This window comes from Hesperophylax consimilis, chromosome 12 (assembly GCF_061612785.1).
Source record: "Hesperophylax consimilis isolate HC1 chromosome 12, BYU_Hcon_1.0, whole genome shotgun sequence".
Taxonomy (NCBI): Eukaryota; Metazoa; Arthropoda; class Insecta; order Trichoptera; family Limnephilidae; genus Hesperophylax; species Hesperophylax consimilis.
This window is the reverse complement of record NC_142847.1, coordinates 8,464,076-8,480,506: the sequence shown is the minus strand read 5'-3', so window position 1 is coordinate 8,480,506 and position 16,431 is coordinate 8,464,076.

The window sequence follows — 16,431 nt, the reverse complement described above, 5'->3', positions numbered from 1 at the left end:
CAGAGTTGTTAGTTGAAGTTGCAGTACATTTTAACTGCTTTGATCGGCTGTGTCGGCAATGCACGATGCGCCGGATGCAAAACATCCTCTCCAGCGGAAGGCGCGAAGTCAGCGCGAGGAATGAATATCCGCCGGATGCAGCAGTGTACGGTGTTCAACGTACACGTTACGACATCTGGGGAGCGTTAGCGGTACTAAACGTGCTCTACGTGAAGATATTGTTCGGCTGGCAAAAATCCTTTCCAGGTTGAGTAAATGTCAAACGCAGAAGTCGGCGCACTAGGCAAAATTCTACACTATCACAAAAAATAAGGAAAATCGATGAAAAAAAATGATCCAGGAACGAAGACATTGAGACGATCTTGCCATTTATTAGCGGAAAAACAATTATAGCACTATTTAAGCCAATGGTGGTCCGAATGAAGGTTCACCATTATTGCCACCGCACTTGTCAATATTCGTGAAATAAGGCTGCGAAATCAATCTCTGTAAATGCCATTTCTGACCGACAAGAATTTCACGTAAGAAGGTATGATCGGGAAATTCCGGACTAATTGGGACGGAATCGGAAAGGGTCGTAAACAATTCATTATAAATTACACAACTAATAATCCAGGCGTCGTGCCTCATGGCTTCGAAACTTATGTGACTGCCACGATAACATATCTAGTAAGTTGGAATGCATTATCTAGGGTAGAGATTGCCCTGATTATAGCCAACATGCCAACAGGAAAAGGCACCCTTACTATAATATCTCATATAATGTTATTTAACCACTAGAGCAATTTTGGGAGATATCTCTACCAAACGTCAAATGGTAGCGTAGTCTTTTGTCTAAGCGTAGAATTTTATATATAATTTTCCTAGATATTTCTCACGGCATAACACGGACTCCCAAAAGTCATGCTATCTCATTTCGTATTATGGTAGATTAATTATTTAAACAGTGTTAGAAAGAGAGAACACCAAGCTTTGTATTTGCATTTAAAAATTACCATTCACGCAAAAATTGAAATAATTCATTGTCTATGTTTGCGTTAAAAGTTATAATTTCAGTTGCATAATTTATATCATGTCTATGCTAAATCTGAAAGAGTCTTCTATCTGCTTTCAAAAACAATATTTTATTTTGAAATACGTTAAAAAATAGCGAATTTATCTGGAATCGAATGTAATGTGAAAATATTTCCCGCACTAACTGCGTTTTGACATGTCGCTTAAATACGTTGTAAAATATAGAAGCTCTAGGGGTTAATTTATAATATAAAGATAGAATTGCAACTCCGGCAGCTTATCAGTGAATCCAGCCCTGATCCTAACCCTAACATGAGACCCTGGCAGTATTATTTGGTTCAATTGTCATTTAATCCATAAAGAAGACCATCTACCTCAATAGATACCTTTAACTGGCAGAACGGAAGATGTATTCGTACATAAAACCGCCATTGGTACTCGTGCAGCTTAAGTCTGAACGAAAATATTCAATTCTTGAATAAGAACGAACTCAACAAAGGATTTAATGCGGATCTCACAGGGACTCGTTGTGATAAAAATTCAAGAAAACGTCCCGCGAACCAGTCAAGCGATGCACGGGGGTGGAACGAAGGAGAGAGGAAAAGAGAAAAGGGGGGGATTACACGAGGGAGGTCTGTCTGGGAGGATGTTGGATAGCGAGGATAAAATATATAAGTACAATAGATGGGAATTTAGACAAAGCGGATGTGACTATCGGAGAATATGCATCACGTATGTACGTTCACGGGAGCAGCTTAAGCAATATGCATAAAATTTTAAAAAGGATGAATCCTTTATAAAGAGTTTTCCAATAAGAGGTGTTATTTTGATATTCAATCGTAAAAGATCAATGGATTCGTTGCTTGTGTGGCACGTAGCGCCGTCTTGTTGAAAGTAAACGTTGTCTAGATCAATACTATCCAATTCCGGCCATAAAAAATCAATAATCATCTCTCGATAGCGCAATCCATTCACCGTAACTGTTGCTCCAGCCTCATTTTCGAAAAAGTAAGGTCCAATGACTCCGCCGGACCATAAACCGCACCAAACAGTCACACGTTGAGGATAGAGAGGCTTTTCAACAATAAATCTTGGGTTTTCCGAGCCCTAGATGCGACAATTTTGCTTGTTGACGAAGCCACCGAGGTGGAAATGGGCCTCATCACTCAAGATGATTTGCAATTGATTCACTCAAGTGAATTTTAATAATTTCAATGCGTTGTTGAAGCGTGTATCGTTCCATTTTTATAAATGGCGTAGTTTCTACTTGTCAAATGTCAAAAAATGACAGCTTCAAAAGTAACATCTACCGAAATAGCGGGTTATTCGAAATCACACCTCTTATTAGAACACCCTGTAGTATCTACGTATAAAGAGCGAGGTTTATAGAAATTGGTTCTTATATTTCTTAAAGCTAACCTGGATTAAAATACACACCTACATAACTGTTTTCAGAAATGAAGAATCACGTATCACACGCAGTGGCGTAGCTAGGTAACCGAGGGCCCTGGGGCAAATTAAAAAATGGGGCCCCACTGCTGTGTAAACTAATTAGGTTTTATCAAATAAAAATATGAAATATACAAACACTTTAAAAATGCTAAGCTACTTTTTGTGCACTGCAGACTGCAGGGCAGGTAATAGAAATATTAATTAGTAACAACATAAATTACAATTGGTGTAGGTTTGGCTAATAAAACAAAATAGAGAAGATTCATGGGTTTATTATATAAAGGTCGGGCCTACCAACTGACTAAATAACATTTATATTTACAATTTTTTCCTAGCTTTAGTTTTCGCAAAAGTATCAATGACTTTGTTTAAATCCAGGCTTGATGCGGTTTTGTTTTCAATTGCTATTAGCGATAAATGTCGGAGTCGAGTTTGGCCCATTTTATTTCTTAAATAATTTTTTATTATTTTTAATTTGCTAAATGACCTTTCAGCTGCAGAAGTGACAGGAGTTGTAAAGAATGATAACATTGCTGTAAATACTTCCGTTAAGTCGCATTCTAGCACTCCATATTTGCTCATTATTTCCTTACATAACACAGGCCTGCAAATTGACACTTTTTGATAGTTTTTTTCACCGTAATGGGTGAATCGTATGTATTTTGGTGCGCTGAGTCCAAATATGCCCTCAGTTTTTCTCCAGCACGTAGGGATTTTCCGCAAAATGAAAATGAAAATTATGCAAAACCCGCAGTACATATAGGTAAAAATGCATTTTGAAATGAAAAATAAATATATAAAACTAGTGGTTTATTTACATTTTTAAATACAATTTGATAAAAATAATATGTATATACAATAAGGATTTATAATTCTTTATAATATCTACATCTTTTTCCCTCAAAACTCCGTTTTGAGCTTTTCCGTTTGTGTGGGATGTCTGGAAGTCTCTATGGAGCATCCAACAGTAGTCTCCCATCATATTCACATCCCATCGTCCTTGGTACCTCCGTTCCATTTCTTTGATGTCTTGGTGGAACCTCTCGCCCTGCTCTTCACTTACGGCACCAAGGTTTTCTGGGAAATTATTCAAATGGGAGTTCAAATAGTGAAGTTTCAAGCTCATGGAGCACCCCAAGGTTTTAAAACATTTCAACATTTTATTTACAATTTCTTCATAATCCGTTCCTATTGTTCCCCAAAAACTTAGTCAAAACTTCTTTAAATGATATCCACGCCTCTTTCTCAGCTTTTTTCATCACCTTTTCAAACTGATTGTCTTTCATTGGTTTCCGAATGTCCGGACCAGCAAAAACTCCCTCCTTTAACTTTGCCTCAGACAGTCACGGGAATTTCTTTTCAAAGTACTTGAACGTTTCGCCATCTTTTGGCAATGCCTTGACAAACTGCTTCATCAGTCCAAGCTTGATGTGAAGTGGGGGTAAAAGCACTTTTTTGGGATCAACCAAAGACTCAAAGTGAACATTTTTTTCTCCAACCTTCAAAGTTCTCGTTGGCCACACTTTTTGGCTCCAGTGCTGTGCTTTTGCCCGGCTATCCCACTCACATAGGAAACAGGGGAATTTCGTATAGCCACCTTGTTGTCCAAGCACCATAGAGATGACTTTGAGATCACCACAGATAGGCCATCCAAACTCCTTATATTTCAATTTATCAAGTATAAAAGCCATGTTGTCATACTTTTCTTTTAGATGCACAGAGTGCCCCACGGGTACAGAAGCATATTTATTGCCGTTGTGTAGCAAAACTGCTTTTAAACTTCTTTCTGATAAGTCAATAAAAAGCATCCAATCATCGGACACATGTTGAATGTTAAACATTGACATCAACTTGGGAACATCAGAACAATATACAAGTTCGCCATCTTGAGAAAAATTTGGCTCAAATTGTTTTTCTCTGCTTCTGTACCAAGAGAATGAAGTTCCAAATCTCAACTAATACTGTTAAATATACTAATTTTTATCATATTTCATAGTTTCTGATATAAAACTATAAAGCTGAAGAGGAAAAACAACTTTTTTCGGCATATTCATAAATATACGCCTTAAGGTAGCCAATCCCGCAGAAAAATGCATTTTGCGGAAAATGCTTACGTGCTGGAAAAAAACTGAGGGCATTTCTGAACTCAGCGCACTAAAATACATAAGAATCACACATTATTTTAAAGAAAGCAATTTGGTCGCAGGCCTGTGATAATTGGTGAACAGTCCATGCTTGAGTTAGTTGAGTTAAAACTAGATGGTAAATATTAATAAATTGAAGTGAAAAACTAGGGCGTATTATATCTGAATATTTTCTTTGGAATTCGTCACACTTTTGTAATAAAGTTGCTTCATCAACATGTAATAAAAATGTTGGTGTTAGAAAATCGAATATATGACAGACTGAACTCATACCAATAAAACGTGTATCTAATTGAGATATTACTATGTCTAGTACATTATTAAAAATCTCAATTTTAAATATTTTTCTCGGTTTGGAAATCGGTGATCAGCAGCTAATTCATCAAAATGTTTTTTTAACTTTTCTTTGCCTTTTTTCTTGAAAATGGATATCAATACCATATTTTCTTGCAGTTTCACTGGCTTTGCACTTGAATAATTCGAAATCATTTCTATAAATTTGCAATTTTGCTTTGGTCTCTGCTAAAACTTTACTCGCCTCGCCCAAATTGATGTCGCATTTTTGTAAAGTTTTGGATGCATATTGATGTCGTTCAATACACTGTGCATGAATTCGCAAAGCAACACGACCTCGAATTTAGCTTTTTTTTTAATACTCTCTGTTTCACTACGCTCATCTTTATTAGGACTCTTTAGAACTATTTCTGATAATGTTTTGATAATATCAAAATAAAGAAGTTTTATTGCAGATATTGTATTGACCCTATTGGACCATCTAGTCGGATTTAGTTTTTTTAGAGTGGTGTCCGATTCGCCAGTGAATTTTGACAGTAGACCCAACGTTTGATGCTGTTTCCTGAATTTAGGGGAATTTCCTAGGCATTACTTTTGAATTTCTCTCAACCGAGTTGTCATGATTAAAGTGGGGTTGCAACCTGTCATATTTATTTTGAAAATGGGAGAAATTTCCAAAAGTTCAGTTCGATCGAGATTTCTGGTAAGGATTCGAGGCCCCCCTGAGCTTGAGGGCCCCGGGGCACTGCCCCGCGTAGCCCCTAGGTAGCTACGCCGCTGATCACACGTAAACACACGAAAAAATAGCTTTTACTGTGTGGCTTGTCATAATCTATGCATTTAAAAATAGTGTCTATGGCGGACATCGGGCGGGTGGCGTGAATTTGAATTTAAACAAATCTCGAAAATCTCAAAGTTTTATTCCGACACTTATGAAATTCGCATTATTAAAGTGCATAACATTTCGGAAAACTCCAGGTAAAGCCCGGGCAACGCCGGGAACTTCAGCTAGTTGCAATATAAAAACATTAAAAAAATGGTTATTATATTTTTCTTAGAAATTGATCAAAAAGTAAGTTTAATAACGTTATTACTAGTTTTTGCAAGTATTATATCTTTTATTATTGAAACAGCTATTTCGTCTCAATGTGGCATAACGACAATTTGATAGTGGCCTTGAACGCCGAAACAGCTGTCACTGTAATAAAACTGAAAAACTTGCAGAAATTGATAGTAAATTGAGATTTTTTATATGATTTTATTTACCCCTGCCCCAATTTTAATTTCTATGTTTTTAAATGAATTCCTATTTTTTTCGGTAAAAACCGATTGAGATAATCAATTTTATGATGCACTTACCATTAAAATTTGTTTTGCTCCTTTAATGATTATCTAATGATGACAGGTTTTTCTTCATTTATTATAATAACCGTAACTATGGGTAAGCACATTGAATTTTTTTTTCTTTTTTATCATGAGTGAACTCTTATTTTTGTAATTTAATGTAATTCTGTATTAAACTTACTTAATATTACAGAAATTGAAATTGATTTACTAAAAAATATATATATAGTCATAAAACACAGAAATTTATGAAAACACAAATAAAGTGTTCTAAAAAAAAGTGTGTTTACATCATAATTAAGAATAAAATTTAAAAAAAGAATTGCTTATGTGTTAGATACTAGAGTTGTTTTTAACCCAAAATTTTGTGTTTTATTTCACCTTTCCATAAGCACTAGTTAGTGTTGTAAAGAAGTTAGTCGGAACGCGCTGAATCTACACGCATTTGATTGCCAGCCAAGCGTTCCACAAATCACGTATTCCAAGTCAGATGTTTTTCTGCGCATGAAATAATTGCATATTTTTAGATAAGTTGAATTTTCTTTTTGGCATTCAAACTAGGCACATTATATTTGCCTTTACATCGTCGAAGAACCTCAAACAGCGTGTTTGTATACAAAATTCCAACGCCTTTAGTCAAGTAATTTTCTTGGTAAATGCGTCCATGAGAAAAACGAGGGATGTTAAGAGGAATGGCTGCGCGGCCTTTTTCATACAAAAAATTAAAATTAAAAATAAAATTTGAAATTTGAGCCCAAAATAATTGACCAAATACAAATATCTAGTACGTCACAAGCACGTACGCACGTAAAAAATAATTGCCAAATTTCATGAAAAATAATTCTTTAATGGCCTATGTTTTTTAACAAATAATCATAAGAAATAATTAGTCTTCTAAAATATCCATACAAATTGAAAATATCTCCCGATTAAAAATATAATAAGCAGTAATTGTTGATTGAAGTGCTAGTACTTATTGAATTATTTGGCGTGTTGGAAATAAGCCAACGTAGCTCAGTGGTCCAGAGCACCTGACCGGACATCAGAAGGTGCCGGTTCAATTCCCGTCAGCGGCATTTACTTTTACTCGGGAGATATTTTCAATTTGTATGGATATTTCAGGAGACTTATTATTGCTTATAATAATATGTTATCCTTTATGCATGCTAAACCTTGTCTTATAAGCATTAGTTTATCATTATAAAAAATAACTATATTTTATAAATTAAAACACAACTAAATAAAGTAGTACAAATTCCTACTAGATAATTGCGATACATTTATATTAAATAAATAAAAAACAGTTTATTTGGGTATTTTGGCATTAAATCTAAATTTAAGTTTTTTTTCGTATAAACACCGTTACCCTAAAGTCAGGTAGAAAATGTAACACTAAAACCACGAGTGAAATGATATCCCAATAATGTTTTTTATCGCAAAAACGTGGAGGCAAACAAATATTTTTAAGAATAGGTATAAACTGAAAATTAACGATTTTTTTAAGATGTCAGAAACTCATCTGTGGTCATTAAGTTTGAATGTAATTTGTAATGGCTGCAGTACACGTTACTTTAGGACTTAAAATGAATAGTGGACATTTTAAGATCACTAGTTTAAAAAAAAATTCGAAACATCTGTATAAGTAGGGTTTACATAATATATTTTTAATATGCCTGTCTCACTAGGGATATCTCGTGTCAAGAGAGGCTAGTTTACACAAACGTATTATTTTGACAATAATTGATACATTTAAGGCACAGACATATGAATATATAGACTAGAAATTAAAGGTGAGGGGTAAAATCAACTGTTGAAGAACGAAGGGGGTAAAGCTGACTGTGATTCGTCAGTAAATCAATCTGACAGTATATAGGCATCTCGCATTATAATATCACCATTTACTTCTTAAAAGTAAAATCTGCTTTTGAATGAATAGACATTTTTACATGGGAGCGCAAATTACTCGCCACGTTATGAACAAATTTGCGAAGTCCAAATTCGGCAAAAAAAATGTCTTCTATTTTCACAGTCGAATATTTTGTTTACGTATTTAGTTAAGACACTTTTATAAGTGTTCATAATTTACTTCCCAGTAACAACGATGCGCACACTTGAAAATCGCTACATTCGACCAATGTTGGAGGGTTGTCACAACCGCTATGTTCCTATTAATAATAAAATATTGAAATCTTTAAGAAAGAAAAGTAAAACAACTAAAAAACAAATGAAATTATATACACACAGTTTTTACCAGCGATTCCTATGAGTATTTGGAGTAAAAAATTGGACATCATTTTGCCTTCCGATGACACTTTTTCAATTAAAAACAAAAAACATGATTTTCTATCACACATCGCCACTCGGTATAACCTAGCGCATTACGTGATATGCACTCCTTCTCGTTCCAGCAGTACCGTACATACGAAACAAGCGCGTACCTAACATGTGGTACCTAAAGCGCAAAAGGCGAAGGCACATCCCTGATTCTTATGCAAACGGCTTTGTATTTTGCGTCCAGATGTATCTTGATGTGATAGTATATGTTTCTACAACTGATCCATATTATACGATGTGAATAAGCTTAAAATAATGCTTACATATGAAATGTAATACGACAATTGGGTTTATTCTCTTTTTCACATCTATTTTTACAAGTTTTCATAGCATAAGCAACCATTTTGCCGTGTTATTTCGTAAAATGCCTCGACCATAGCTCGACGCTAGTTCGAACAAGAATGATAACGTCACATTCTCAGATTCACAGGAAGCCATACGCGAGCCCAGCCGGCTCCAATGGAACCGGTATGGGGAGTGGGGAATAATACGCTTTTAATCACTTAGGGCAGGTCTACTAATATTCATATGTCTATGATTTAAGGTCAATTTGTACAGGTCATTTTTTTTAATAAGGTGTCAGCAAAAATATTTGATAGAATTAAATCTTTGAAACACAAGAATACGGTGCAAATTATCTTGTATAGATTATGTAAAATATAATAAAAACCACCCAGTTTTACAGGTAGTACCTATAACAGAGTTATTTATAATAATATAATGCGTCTTATCATAAAAAAGAAATAAACATTCAAAAGGTTTGAAGTAAACATTCAGAAAGAAATAAACATTCAAACAGTTAGAATTAACTGACAGTCCGATTTTTTAAATTTTTCCCTTTCTCCCCATTTAAACCCCCACCCTTACCCCTACCCCTCTACCTACCCCTTTACCAACCAATCTCTGGTGATCTCTCCCTCACTTACTTGTATGTTTTCTCTTTTCTCTGACCATATATATTGTCGTGATGAAGGTTGAGATCAACCGAAACCAGTCGACTTATCTAAATCAATAAAGTTGTTTTAAACAAAAACCTTTTTTAATTTCTATATAGAATTAATATTCTATCTATTGTCGAGCAACAAAACGTTTGTTTTCTTCGATAGTAAAAAAATAACAACTTTGAAACGATAACATTAAAAAAATGTGTAGGTGATTTAGTCGTTTTTGATAATATCCATGATGAATTTTCTAAAAATGTGTCAATAAAGTAGTCACAGTATACGTGACTTCATCGTTCTAGAATTTTGTCTTTTTCGTTTTAATACAAGACGCGTGAGAAAGAAGAGGACGATTGTCGATGATGATACGTACGTACCTCCTCTCTCTAGGACTACTAATAATTAAACAGATGTCCGGAAATCTAAAAATTCGAACATAGGATTTCAGAAAACCCACTGGATGACAGCACTGCCAATAACAGACATTTCATGACGAGGCATTACAGTACGCACAGCTCCAATATAATATATACTCGTATGGGCTTGATTCTGAAAAGATGCGATGGAAAAAAGGAAAAGCTCTCCTTGATTTAGTGGCATAAATATACGAGTAACTGGAGTTTTTATAATATCTGCTGTTTGCTTTGATCTTTGATGTGCCCAAAAGCCCAGAGTATGAACGTTCTTCCTTTCGTTACTGAAGGTTCTTCACTTCAACCTACTCGCAAATTCAAATTGCGGTTCACAAAAAGAAATCTGGGAATTATGACGCGCTTCAGTTTTTCACTCACTCGTCTTTACTTTGATACGGTAAATACATTTCACGTAGTCTGCGTTATACTCTAACATAAAGAAGTTATATAGAAATTGAATGATATTACTGATATAACGAAGGGACAGAAATAAACCTAACAGGCGAAACGGGATAAAAAAATAAATATAAAAAATAATTTATCATTTAAAATAAAAAAAATTAACTACAGTATTTTTAAATTGATATAATGAGCCCTGACGAAGCTTGAGCTAAGCGAAACCTGGTTGGCTGTTAATATTAATTCATAATAAAAGTGGTGTTTTACAAAGTGTATTTTTTTCATTTAATATATCTTGTTGTATTTTAATAAATATCTGTATCAAACTTAATCAATGTTATATCGTGTCTAACATTTATTATAATACGATATCTTGTCTTAATATAACACATTCAATTACACCAGAATAAGCTACATAAAATAAATGTTTTTCTTACTTCCCATGAGCAATTTTTAGTTTTTCATATTTTCTTATAATTTTCAATAAACAAATGTATATATTTTTATTATGTTGTTTTATTAGAGTTACAGTCACAAGGATGAAATCAATAATTGGTTTTATTTTGGCTATACTACGATTGTACAAAATAATAAAATATAAACTGATTTACCGCAAATAAATATTGATATGAATACAATTTATTCAAGTAAATTGCCTTTCCGGGTAATAATGAATGGCAATTTAAATGGCTTTAATCGTATTCAGTGCCCTGGGTATCTATTCCAGAGTATCTACCACGAATTACTCGCTATGCGCCATCTACGAACGAAAATCTCTACGACTTTTGTCATAAGTTCTATATTTATACATTCTCGAGTGTCGCACGGTTGAAGAGATGACTGTGTTGGCAACCCTGTGAATATTGTCTATGTTTCTGATGTGTTTGAGGTTTCTATGGAGTTAATTTGAAATGTCAAAAACAAACCGTTGCCGCGTCGTTCTGTCAACGTTTTTTTTGCTACCGCACTTTTTCTGAAATGAATGGCGGTGGTGGATACATATCGAAATGCCAGAAAAATGGTTAAAACAACTTTGCAGAACTAAACGAATCCGATACCAACTTCGAAAAGCGCGCGGGAAACAATTTTTTTTCTGTATAAGGCAATTCACCAGGAAGCAATGAGATTTTGACAGTTTTGCCGATCTCTACTGCTTCGACCCACTCGTTGTTTAAGTCGAATGAATTTTGACGTATGGCGTGTAGTATGTACTTTCGGTGAAACTCAAGAATAACAAACTCTACCAGTGTATGTACTTTCGGAGGAAATTGCGAGTGATCGAGACTGGGGAATAGATACCCTGATCTGTACTCCTCTATCTATCCAGCCTCACTACATGCCAATTAAGGATGTCATAGTCTCACTGGCTCCGTATATCTAGGAGCACTTGGGACTATTCACGCGATGCGGTATTCAGATAAAAAGAGCACCAAGAGGCAACAGATATTTAGTATTCAATAATGTCACGAACAGGTAATTATCGATAATCTGGTTGTAAATGTTTATATTGTGCCAACTGAGATGAGAATGCATAGATAAAGTCAATGAATAGACTGTAATGTCGCTGCTAAAGTCGAGCTTCCGTTGTAAAGTTGGCAGCCGTGGCCGGTCACGAGCGCTGATTCGTCCATTCATAACAAGACTATTCATTGGTCGGCGTCCTCTAACGGCCTTGCCTGTGATTGGACTACGATCACGTAACAGGAATATTTTTTATTTGGTTCCTTATTATAGGTTTAATTGCTTCATTAATTAATAAATGCAGCTGATCAAGACTATTTATGAAGGTTAAATGAACACAAGCTCGATGAAGTGTGCGGCAGAGCAGAGATTTATCGATATATCTGGATAATTTTGGAGTAATGTCCAAACTTAGAGGTAGCGGGTTCGAAATCCGGCGGGCAAATGTTTTAAATTGTAACAAATTCTGTATAATATTTAAAAAAAGTAATTTATACAGATTACGTCCCATATAGAATAAAATATCATAATACCAAAAACACTGATTTCGGTTGCAGGTGCGTGAAGTGAAATTATTCATGTTCAATGAACTCAAATTTGCTTTCTAAATTGAAACAGATTGTGAGAATACAAGCGATAAAGTAGGAAGCTACATATAATTATTTCATTTTTATTAATTAAAATTTCTATATTTAAAATGTGTTTTTATTTGTTAACATTTTTTACAGAAAATATTTTCAACTTTACTAACGGTGTTTGAAATTAATTAAATTTGAAATCAGTTAAATTTGAAAATAATCAAATTTGAAATGTGAAATTAATTAAATTTGAAATTAATTTAATTAAACTAAGTTCAAATTTGTGGTTGCTATTTTCCCTTGTGAAATTTCACCTTTCGGAATCGAAAAGTTTCTTGAAAAATCATAATATCATTAGATATTAGTTCCACACATGCGGCCCTGAGGAAAATATAGAGATTATGTCATCTCTGGAGATGCTGTGTAGGATAGGAATCTGGGGGTCAACGTGTCCAAGAGTGATGGACTTATGAATCCATCCCTCCAACTGCGGTGCAAGGCGATGGGTCAAGAGAGTGTCCGGCTGGAGAAGTCAAATGGTCTCCCTCAATCAGTTCTTAACGAACTGACCCGCCACGCAGTAGGTGGGCAAACCAACCCGGGTACCCCTGCTAAGTCACCAAATGTAACGAACTACTTGGGGTAACCTATCGCATGGTTGTTGGTTATTTAATAAATGGTTCTTGGGGCGGAGGCACCCATATCCGCCTCTCAAATTACTAATAGGTAGGTAGGTACTTCCCAACGTTGCTCCCTTTTGCTATCAGCCAAACAACTTACCTACCCAAATTGAGGATGCCGTAGTCTCGATGGCGTCGGGTAGTTGGGACTGTTCGCGGTGTTTACATAAAAAGGAAATATTTGTTTAAATTATTAGCATAAAATTAACATTGAAAAACTAAACTCTGTGCGGAAATAAACGCAATTAAAAAAATCCGTTAATTTATGTGGACTTTTAAAATACCTTAAAATAGCTATTGTAAATCATTAGGGGTACATAGTTAATTTGCATTTTCAAGGCGCGTACAAGGTAAATTCAGTCATTGAATAATACATTACTTTGTTGAGATTAATTTCTAACAAAACGGAACAGAAACGATTGTAAAACATGGCGCAACAACCTTCGCTAGATTTATCGCCATTGTGAAGTACTATTAAATGGTACGAAACACTATTGCACGATGTCGTTGGAACAGAATAAACGAGAGAAGTCTTTTAAGAACAAAAAATAAAAATTTTGAAAAATAATGTAGTATTAAATTATTACCTAGTCCACCCCGCAATGCTTTGCTATTGCTAATAATGTCTTTCTTGGCGTCTCTGACTTCTTTCACCATTCACTACTGTATACTAAGGGGGTTTTCCAATAAGATGTGTTATTTTGATATTCAATCGTAAAAGATCAATGGTTTCGTTGCTTGTGTGGCACGTAGCGCCGTCTTGTTGAAAGTAAACGTTGTCAAGATCAATACTATCCAATTCCGGCCATAAAAAATTATTAATCATCTCTCGATAGCGCAATCCATTCACCGTAACTGTTGCTCCAGCCTCATTTTCGAAAAAGTAAGGTCCAATAAACTATACCAAAAAACACTATCTTACCTATTTTAAAATTATTAAAAAAAAAAATATATATATATATACCTACTACATGATATATGTCCATAATTAAATTCATATGTAACTTTGATGTAATATTAATTTTCTTATAACTAAATTATCCTCAGCACGGGAGATCCCAGTGCGGATATCATTATATCTATTTGTTACAAAAAAAAATAATAAAACACATATTATGCTATTATTATTAGGCTAATGACTCCGCTGGACCATAAACCGCACCTAACAGTCACACTTTGAGGATAGAGAGGCTTTTCAACAATAACTCTTGGGTTTTCCGAGCCCCAGATGCGACAATTTTGCTTGTTGACGAAGCCACCGAGGTGGAAATGGGCCTCATCACTCAAGATGATTTCCATTTGATTCACTCAAGTGAATTTTAATAATTTCAATGCGTTGTTGAAGCGTGTATCGTTCCATTTTTATTAATGGCGTAGTTTCTACTTGTCAAATGTCAAAAAATGACAGCTTCAAAAGTAACATCTACCGAAATAGCGGGCTATTCAAAATAACACCTCTTATTGGAAACCCTATACAATGTTACTGTTAAAAAACTATTCTAGATCGACTTTAATTCTACTCGGTATCTTTCCGGTGCAGAGATATTACATTAAGTGTTCCTTGGGCGTCCCCGACTTTCTCTACCATTTTAACCACTCTCTAAACACGCCTGGCACTAATAAAAACAAACTGTGAAATTTTCAGCGATATCTGTCGATTACTTTTCGAGTTTTGCGAGCACAAACATACGTAGGTTGAATTTTTGATTGATTACAGGTAAGCACTGCATCAGATACGAATCCGGGTGCGTGTTATGTAAATTTTATTTGTTTAATTTGTGCTATTTCGCAACTTATTCATTATTTATAATATTTACTTATTGTATATTTGCGGTACGTAGTGGTAGATACTTAAGTATCGCCCTAGTAAAAAATCATTCAGAATCGAAATTTGGCTTGAAACTCAGCCATGTTTGGTAACCAGATCTGAATAGCCAGGTATTTCCCAACCTTCCTCTCCCCCAATCTCCTTCCTCTCCCCAAACACTTCAGCCTAATATCATACCCTAATTGGGGATTCTATAGTCGCACTGGAGCAGTTAAACTCTTTAAAAAAATCACAGCTTATCGTGCCGCTTCTTCAAGGAATGATCTCAAATACTCGGTTCCATGCTAACTCAATACAGTGACTATTCAACACAACTTTAAAAAGTGATATAACGTCATTGAAAACGATGTTTTTATTTACCTTACCTAACCTTACCTACTTAACCCAGTTAATAGAGTTTTTGTTTCATCACTTTCCATGACTCACCCAAATACTCACTTTCACGAAAGCGTAAAAATATATACCTAAGTATATATCAAGATATTCATATATATGTTAGCGAAGGGCCCACCTAATGAGTTGTATTTCAATAACAACAAGAAATAAAACAGTTGCAAAAAGGCAATAAATTAGCCTGTGACATTAATACACTGAGGTAAATAATGAATCGTGGAAATGATGAGGCATAATATAACATAATGGAGGCTACCTCTCACTTTTCTGAGAAAAAACACTTTGTTTTATCAGAATCTAGAGATTCTAGTGAATTATGATCTCACTGTAGAGCCGTTATATCGTGAAATATGCCAGTTGGCAGTGGCATAGCAAACGCCTTGGCATTGGGAAATCACTTGTGGGTTGGGGCTCTCATGGGCCAAGCGTAAGACTTATGAAACGAATAAAATTAAGAGAAGTTTAGGGTTCGATTTCCGCAAAGCGCAAACACATAATAACACGATTTTTACATTGAATATTATGGAGCGTTGAAAGATTTGGAAATTATTATTGATGTGCGCACAATACAATAAATCAGTATTGAATAATTCGTATAAAAAGCACTACAAATGTCCCATGCAAAAGCGTTAAATACGGTTTTTCTTTGTATCACTACATTCGACGCATTGAATCTGTTCAACATCGGTTCTTAAGAGGGATTGCTAGGAGGCTAGGTTTAGAAAAAGGCAAATACTCATATGATGAAATTGAACTAACTCTAAACCTCTCTCCTTTGAAAGTCCGTCGGGAAAGAAAAAAAAAAAAAAGAAAAAATGACCTCATTTGCTTCTTCAAAATTATAAATGGTATTATTGATTCACCTACTGTACTGCAACTCATTCCCTTCAATATCCCCTCGCAAAGACTCAGAAATAATGAACTGCTTTTCCTCAACCATCATTCGACAAATTATGGATATTATTCACCATTGTCCAGAATGTGTAGACTGGTCAATTCAAGTCAAAACCTTAACTTTTTTGGGATAAGTCTGAATGATTTTTGCCAGTCGCTAAACAAGTGACGGAATAGGGAAGTGTCCTGTGGTCCTGACCCACGGCGTATTCTTGACTTGATTCGACTTGTCACTTTATTTTCTTATATTATATCTACCATA